Raw genomic sequence first — 7,135 nt, 5'->3', positions numbered from 1 at the left:
GCCCCACGCCCTCCTGCGGGGGTGGCCGGGCATGGCCACTGCTGTCACTGGTGTCCCCTCACTGCCCCCTCCTGCCACCCGCTTGTCGCCCCGCCTGTCCCCTCACTGCCCTCCTCACAGTCCCCTCCTGTCCCCCTTTTGTCACTTCATTCGCTCCTCTTGCCACCCCGCTGTCCCTACACCAGCTCCCTGCTGCCGCCCCACTGCCGGGAGGGCAGGCACAGTGGGACCCCTGCCCCAGGTCAGGCGAGCAGTACCAGGGGGTGCCCCGAGGCAGTGGTGGGGCCTCCCTGGAGCCTGTGTGAGCAAAAAGCCCCTTGCCTGCCTGCAGAACACAGTCCCCCACAGGCACAGTGCACAGTGGGACCCCTGCCCCAGGCCAGGCGAGCAGTACCAGGGGGTGCCCGTGGTGGGGCCTCCCTGGAGCCTTTGTGAGCAAAAAGCCCCTTGCCTGCCTGCGAACACAGTCACTGCAGGCTGGCGGCGGTGGCTGTCCCCAGCCACCCTGTTCCTGTTCTGGCATGCTCGGCATGCTCGGAGGCCTGTCCCTCACCCTGCCAGCGGGAGCCCAGCCACTGCGTGAGGGGGATGTACAGAAATAAATTAACAAATACCCCAAATGGCTTCTCCCTGCTTCCCCATTTAGTGCTGAGGGAGGCAAATGGCTGGCAGCTGCCATAAGGAGTGCGACTCCCCCCACCCTCACAATCACCCATGGGACCAGAAGGGAGAATGTCTTAAAGAAGGAGGTTTCTGGGGAAGAGCAGCAAATACAAATATTTCAGATGGTTGAAAGGAAGAATAGTGGCAAGGTCACCCCAGCCTGGGGCAGAGAGCAAGGGGAGAGGGGAGAGGGAGGGGGACACCAGACCCCCGGGTGGCTGCAGGGGCGTTTTGGGGAACAGGAGCCACCTGCCCCGCCCCAGGCATCATCAGCTCTTCTTCCTGCCAGTGCCTGGGGCCCACCCAGAGACAGCTCCAAAACTTGGGGACACCTCTCGCTGGGGACTGCAAGATGCCCTGGGCACCTTCCCTGGGGGGGCAAAAGCAGGGACCCTTTGCATGGACGCCCAGGGCTTTCTGGCTGTCCGAACCTGGCACAAGCCCCAGGGCCGAGCGGGTGCCACAAAAGTGCATCGATTCCCTCCTCCTCCCTGGAAAAACATGAGATGGGAGAAGGATTTACATTAAGCCAGGGATTATGGTAATACCAGCCTTGGTGATCTGTCAGAGGAGACAGGGAACAAGAGAAGCATGGGGGGTTGAGGAGGGGGCAGCAGGACGAGGGCCTGAGGGTGCAGGGTGTTGGCAGTCTGGGACCAGGGGAGCCCGGGGAATATGGGGGTGCTCCTTGGGCATGTATTTGGGGCACCAATGTATGTGCCAGGGCCAGAAGCGCAGGGTGCTGCTGGTACAAGTGGCAGACGCAGCCTGCACCACTGGCTGGGGCTTGCTCCAAACCAGTCCGGGTCCCCGCACCAGCCCTGCCAGGGCCACACGCCGCTGGGGCGAGCCTCTGAGCATGGCACACCTCCCCCTGCCAGCTCCCTTTGCCTGGTAGCCGTTTAATCCCATTATTTGTCATTACTTATTTATTAGAGATCTAATTTACCGTGTAACAATACTGAGGCCAGGAGGGGCGAGACACCTCCTGAGCAAGATAGAGCCACCAGGACAGATCCTGCTAAGGCAAGAGGGGCACGGTGCTCTGCAGCAGCAGCACCGTGCCATGCCCTAATGCCCTGGACTACCCCAGGCAGGGCTGGCAAACACTAAAGCCTCAGGGGATGCTTCTTGCAGGGCTTAGCAAGGGCAGCATATACCTGCAGTGCGGCCAAGGACACCACAGGGCCAGTGGCCCCAGCTGACTGTGCTCAAGGGGCCCCAGCCAGGGTTCCCCTGGGCTGAGCTGCAGGCGCCAGGAGCCATTGGAGAGTCACCTGCTCATCTGAGCAGGGATGTGGCTGGGCAGGTTTGGCTCCTGGTGGCTGTGCAGCTTGGCTGCCTTGCTGAGCTGGCCGACAGCCTGTTTGGCATCTGTAGTGGGTTAACCTTGGCTGGCTGCCAGGTGCCCACCAAGCCGCTCTATCACTCCCCATCCTCAGCAGGACAGGTGGGGAGAAAATAAGATGGAAAAGAACTCATGGGTCAAGATAAAGACACTTTAATAAAGCAAAAGCAAAAACTGCACACGAAAGCAAAGGAAAACAAAAGATTTATTCTCTACTTCCCATCAGCAGGCAATGCCCAGTCACTTCCCGGGAAGTAAGGCTTCTGTAGGTGTAGTGCTTGCTCCGGAAGTCAAACGTCGTAATAATGAATGCCCCCCACTCCTCCTCCTTTCTCTTAGCTTTTATTGCTGAGCAGATGTCATATGGTACGGAATACCTCTTTGGTCAATTTGGGTCAGCTGTCCTGGCTATGTCCCCTCCCAGGATCTTGCCCACCCGCAGCCTACTGGCCTTTGGGGGTGAGGGGGTGGAATGCTGGAGATACAGCCTTGATGGTGTGGGAGCACTGCTCAGCAGTAGCCAAAACACTGGTGTGTTATCAACACCTTTCTAGCTACCAATACAAAGCACAGCACTATGAGGGCTGCTAGGGGGAAAATTAACTCCATCTCAGCAGAGCCAATACACTGCTCAGCAGTAGCCAAAACACTGGTGTGTTATCAACACCTTTCTAGCTACCAATACAAAGCACAGCACTATGAGGGCTGCTAGGGGGAAAATTAACTCCATCTCAGCCAGAGCCAATACAGCATCTTGGGGAAAAATATATTTTATAAGTGGAAAGAGACCTCCAAGTTAACTAACTGTGGCTTGATGGGTTGCAAACAGCATCACAGCCACTGCCCCACGGCTCTGCCACCCTGGTGCGGTGACAAAGCCTGGCGGCACAACCCACCATGGCTTGCTTGGCCATGCAGCGGGGAGGGGAGCCTGGACCCTCTCCTGAGGAGGTCTGGCAGGGACAAGGGGATAATTAAATAGGAGGTGAATTGCAGAAGTGGGGCTCCCTGCTGAGCCCCCAGAAGAGAGGAGCGGGAGGGAGGCAATGGGGAGCTGCTGGGAGGGCTGGTGCTTCCCACGGTGCCCAGGAACCCGAGCACTGGGCTCAAGGGCGAAGGAGGAATGGGCTTATCTGGGCATGACCTCGCATTTACAGGAAGCCTGCCGAGAGCTGGCATCGCCCCAGCACTGCAGGTGGGACAGGACCTTGCCTGCGGGCTGCGGGCACTGCCACCAGTTGCTGCAGGGGGATTTGTCTGGAGATGGGGACATTGCCCAGGAACCATATGCTGGGCAAGAAGTGCCAGAGCAGTGGGGGCAGCAGCAGGGCAGCGGGACAGGGACTCTGCAGGGCACCAGGCTCCTGGAGCACGGGAGGTTTTAATCCCCTGGGCTCGGCTGCACCCCTACCCAGAGAGGCTGCGACACACGCGCCCGCCACCTGGCTCCCACTCCTGGCTCTGGGTGTTACGGCAAACACGGGGAAGCCAGTGCCAAGGTAAGGAGCCCTGATACAGCCTCATCCCCGCTGCCAGCCTGTGGCCACGCAAAGTGCTGCCAGCTCATGCCCCAATGAACTCATCACATGTCCCGTGCTGCAGCTGGGGCTTGGGCCTCTTCCTTTGTTCCAGCCCCGGTGACCAGCTCTGCAGCTGCTTCTCCAAGGCCTGTACCCAGCGGCAGCTCCAGCCACAGCATCTGGCCTGAAACACCCCCCAGCACATGTCCCGCCCAGAACAGCCCTGCCACCTCTAGCCTTGGCCATCCCCATTTCCCCCAAGCTCACAGCTCTGAGCAGTGGCTGCCAGGCACCCTGGCACCCATTTCCCCCCCCAGGACCAACATAGCTGAAGCAAATCTGGGGAATGCCCCCCCACGCTTCCCCCTCTACCCCACACAGCTCAAGCTGCCCTGAAGGAGTGCCCTGTGCAGTTTTCGTGAGCTGGGCTGAGGCCTTGCAAACTCAACACTTGCCAGCCACCACACAGGCAGCAGTAGTCCAGGGGTGTAGCAGTGTCCCCAAACAGCGTCATCCATGGCAGCAAGACCACATAACTGGTGAACTGGCTGGAGATGGAGCCACTGCCAACACTGCAGGGGAATTGGGACCACGGCAGCAGAGATGGGAGCTGCCTCCTCCCCACCTCCTCCCCACCATGGCACTGGGATGCCGGAGGTACTGTCAGAGCCTTCCCTGCGAAAGCTGCAGCCCCGTGAGGTCCCTCCCTGCTGAGCTGGGAGTGGCGTGGGAGAGGCAGCGGGGAGAGGAACATGCCCGAGCTGCGGAGCTGCCTCTCTGAGACACAACACTGCAAGCAGAGGCTTGTCCAGCTCCGCTGCAGCCCCGGGGCTGGCAGCTGCCGAGCTGCGTGCCACCGCCGCAGCCTTTACCCTTGCCTCCTCGCCCATCCCCAGCTCGTCCCCGGAGCCCCTTGGCCAGTTATGAGGGACATGCTGGGTGACAGGGTGGTGGAGCAGGTAGCAGGTAGGAGGAAGCACGTCTGGGTGACAGGGTGGTGGAGCAGGTAGCACCATAGGAGGAAGCACCAGCCATAATTTTACCTCGATGTAGGTGCGCAGGCAGGTTGGGGCTTTGGGAGACAGCATGACTATCTGTTGCAACATGCTTATCTGCTGCCCATTGCTCCTGCACTGGTTCCTGGAAAGCCGCGGAGGCGGCTGGCAGGCGCTGGCTTGCAGCCTTGTAGGAGGGAGCTTGGCCCCTGCTGCAGCGGGTTGTGCTCGGGGACTCACAGCAAAGGCGCACGGCGGCAGAGCGGGCTTCATGGTGGCAGGGACAGAGGAGGGGGACAGAGGGGCACATGGCATCCCGGCTGCCTCTTGGCAAGGAAAGTGCCTGGGCAGAGGGCTGGAGGGAAGCCGCTCCTGCCGCTGCTTCGGAGGTGCCTCCGCCCTGTCCGCAGGTGATTTTGGGGGAAGCAGCAAAGGGTCGTATTCCCATGCTGACCCCCGGCTTGTATCCTGCACCACACCCTTTGTGCCCAGTTCGTACCCTGCACTGTGCTCTCTGCACCCAGCCTGGCCTTTGATCCCCGTGGGCAGTGGGACGTTCCCCCACAGGCTCATCCAGGCAGGTTTGGAGCTGTGACACCACATGGTGCCCCCAGCACCAGCAGTGGGGCACCTGGGCTTGGGGACAGCAGTGTCCCTGGGGAGAGGACACAGACCTCTGCCTTGTCCGGGCAAAGCGAGGTGACATCACTTCATAGATGACACCCACCACGGAAAGGCTTTGATTTTGTTTTTCCGCCCCTCGAGGTTTCCTCACATCCTGCAGGCTCTTGCGCAGTCAATAGCAGTCTCGGACACCCCTGGCAAATCCCATCCGGCTGTGCTGCGGTTTGGGCCCTGGATGCATCCCTGCTGCCATCACTGCCATGGGTTTGAGCCCTCACCTTGTCCCCCGCCAGCTCCCCAGGGTGCTGTACCCCAGCTGCTGCCTGCAGAGAGGAATAAATCATGGAGTGGGGGCTATGCATTGGGAGCAGGGGAACAAAATGGCTTTTCATGCCATAATCCTTTGTAATAAAGCACTGGGGGGAAGAAAGACAATAAACAATGTCTCCTGTGTGAGCCAGCTGCTTCCTAAAATAAAGTGCTCCTCTCCGCCATCAGCTGCCCCGGCTTGGGCACAAGTGCAGGCACTGCCGCACGACACCGGAGCCGTGTCCCCCGCAGGAGCACATGCTCCTGCAGCTCCCAGCATGGCCCCACAGGCCCACAGGAATCTGCAGAATGCAACTGGGGGGGCCAGAAATGAGCAATTAATTCTGGCCGCTCTCGGGAGCGGGCTGTGAGCCACCGAAGGGCTCTGCACCCCCAGGCGCCAGCAACACGCATGCCGCTTGGTGAAGGCATGCGGCAAAGCTGCTCCCACCTGTGCCCTGTGCCAGCAACAACCCGAGCAAATGCAGGGAGCGTGGTGGGTTGCAGGGTGGCTCAGTGCATAACTCCCCAGCTTTATTTAGACCTGGGCGCTGGCAGAAGCCGGGTCCTCGCCAGGGCTCTGGAGGAGAGGAAAGCTCTGCAGAAAGCTCTGAGCACTCCTGGTTCATCATTACTCGGGCTGAGCCCTCACTGGCAGGGGATGAGTAAGCTCCGGCTGGTAAATCTGACCTCCCAGGCATTATTTCAAGAGCAGCAATAACTTCTCTGCTGCTGGGGAAGGTGGTGGGGTGTGCTGCGTGTGGCAGCCTGGCTCTGCTGGCCGCCGCGCAGCCCGCAGGTGAGTTTACCAGTGAGGGTGTCTGGAGGCACCTGGCTTGCTGTGCTGGTGCCTTTGCACCCACTGGTCAGGGATGGTGGCTTTCCTGCCCCATGGCCATGGGGACTCTCTGGTATGGCACTGCTCCCTGCCACAGAATGGGGACAGTTTGTCTGTTAATCCTCCCCCTGTGTCACTGAGAGTCCCCAGGGGACAGTCTGACCTACAGTGCCACATCACACACACTCTCCCACCCTGTGGTGGCCTCCCATCAGCTCCATTCCCAAAGGACCATGGTCGTCAGCTCGCCCAACACTTTCATTTCCCCGTTACTGCTCAGTCTCTTCTGCTTTCCCCTTTTACAGCCAAACATATAACTATCCCAGTGCACGCACGCACGTATCTTCCCCAACAACTCCCAGCAGAGGTTTTCCCTGGCAGCTCGTGCTTGCTGCTTCCCTTGCCTCCCTTCTCCACCACTGCCACCATGGGGTTTGAGCTCTGTGCTTGGCAGTGTGTCCACCCGGGCAGGGGAGAGCTGGTGGGGAAAGGCTGACCCAAGTGACGCAGAGGTGGTGACACGGTTTCCCTGGGGATGTGGGGAGTGGGGGAGGACCCGCACGTGGGGGAGCTGCAGCGTCTGCCCAGCTGTGCAGCCTGGCTTCACCTTATCCTGTTTGCTCTGGTGATAAACCCACACCTTCCAAGGGGGTGTTTGCTTGGACTACCGCAGTGCAGGCTGGGGCTGGCAATTTCCTGCCATCAAAACCTGGGAGCCGCCCCTGGCCCTGGTCACCGCCACCTCTTGGCTCTCACCACTTTCTGCTGCAGCTCCAGGGGCTGCCAGATGGAGAGCGGCCAAGGGAAAACCCCAGCTGCTGGCGTGCAAAAGCCTCCC

Source organism: Aptenodytes forsteri, unplaced genomic scaffold, assembly GCF_000699145.1.
Source record: "Aptenodytes forsteri isolate BGI_AS27 unplaced genomic scaffold, ASM69914v1 Scaffold888, whole genome shotgun sequence".
In the NCBI taxonomy this organism is placed as follows: Eukaryota; Metazoa; Chordata; class Aves; order Sphenisciformes; family Spheniscidae; genus Aptenodytes; species Aptenodytes forsteri.
The sequence above is the reverse complement of the archived record's forward strand: the minus strand, read 5'-3'. Positions refer to the sequence as shown.